Below are 1,824 nucleotides of genomic sequence, written 5' to 3'. Positions count from 1 at the left end.
CACATCAAGCATAGGCTACATTTGAGTGATTGCTTAGGATACTCACAATGAACCAGTTTTCTGGTGCTGCAAATCTAGGTCACCCTTTTGACATTCCTGAACTCTATTTACAAATTCCCCCTCCCAGCTAGAGAACAACAGGGGCCTTTGCCTTTTAAGAGCAGCCTGTGGTAATTGACACAGCAGGAAGAGAAAGAGGTCATTGAAACAGAAAGAATAACAGCAGCTAATGCAGAGAAATAAATAAGAACTTCTCCGCATTTATCTGCCCTTGGAAACCAAAATATCCTAAAAGAAAATGGGGTGGGTGTTTGTGGGGGAAGGGGAACTAGAGAGCTGGAAGAGTTCGTGGGTGAAAACCTTATTAATGCTGTCTTCTGTCATAATAATAGGGAATGTTAATTTATTTCAGAGACCTGAGATTTGGGAGCAGCGAGAGAGAGTGGAGAGGAGCTTGGTTAGGTTTATAGACCTCGTTTCTAGCCAGGTGCAGTGACTCGTGCATGTAATCCCAACACTTTGGGAGGCCTAGGCAGAAGGATTGCTTGAGCCCAGGAGTTCAAGACCACCTTAGACAATATAGTGAGACCCCCGTCTCTGCAAAAAAAACATTCTTTTTAATTAGCTAGGTGTGGTAACACACGCCTATAGTCCCAGCTACTGAGGAGACTGAGGTGGGAGGATCGCTTGAGCTCAGGAGATTGAGGCTGTAGTGAGCTATGATTGCACCACTGGACTTCAGCCTGGTCAAAGGTGGATGGGGTGTGGGTATTAATGAATGTTAATATGTCATGACTGGGTCTTAAAAGAAGATGATTCGTGACTTCCAGAACATTTATTAGAGTTTGTAATATATACCTCTTTTAGTGATTATTTGATTAATGTCTGCCTCCCTTACTAAACTGTGAATTCCCTGATCATAAAGCCATAAACTCCTCTGTCTATGGAGCAGGGCTCAGTGCTTAACTTCTAGAGGAGGCTTGATAAATATACATTGAGTGAAAGAATGTTAATAGATTGAAACTCAAGATTGTTTGGAAAGATACAAGGGGCATATTGCTGGCCAAAAAGATAGGTTTGGGTAGGTTTCAGTATGTCGGTGGGTTTTTCATAAAGTAGACCTTCTTAACTATCTTATGAATCATGAACTAACAGCCTTCAAATCTGGCCATCTCCAGAGCCCAGTTTTCTGCTGCCAAATTGCGGCACTCTATTAAGAGTCACTGGGAAATATGGGAAGGATCTTAAGCAATAAGGCTGGTCTCTTTTTTAAAGGAAAACCCTTCACTCTTTTCCTTATCTAAAGCAACCAAGGATTCATTTTAGAGGACCAGGTCTCCCATCATCTACTGCTATATAAATTCTCAATGGGGAATTTTTCCAATCCATTTAATACAGAAAGAGGGACTGGAGGAAGCAGAGAAAACTAATTTTCTTCTAAGCCATGATGTTGCTGTTTCTCAAAACCAATCTTCCTGTAATCCTGGAGGCTAACTTTCCAACTTTATGCTCCACTGGAACCATTCTAATATAAAGCCTATGGGTGATTTTCTCACACTGGGGGCACAGATTGTTTAAACTTGGAAGTTTGTCTCCATGCCCATCAGCCAAGAGGCAACCTCCTTCCCCTTTAAATTCGCAAGAACCACAGAGCTGATTCCTTTTTTGTGCCAAAGGAGTTGCCTCTAATGATTAACTCTGAAAAACCAAAGCAGATGATTTTTTTTTTCACAGTTCCCTTCAAAGCATGCCAATCCTGGCCCTCCTGGAATTCCTTCCTTCACGGTCTGAATCCCTCAGGCCTGCCCAGTTACGCCTCTCCTC

The sequence above is a fragment of the Cebus imitator genome, unplaced genomic scaffold (assembly GCF_001604975.1).
Source record: "Cebus imitator isolate Cc_AM_T3 unplaced genomic scaffold, Cebus_imitator-1.0 Scaffold64, whole genome shotgun sequence".
NCBI classification, from domain to species: domain Eukaryota; kingdom Metazoa; phylum Chordata; class Mammalia; order Primates; family Cebidae; genus Cebus; species Cebus imitator.
The sequence above is the reverse complement of the archived record's forward strand: the minus strand, read 5'-3'. Positions refer to the sequence as shown.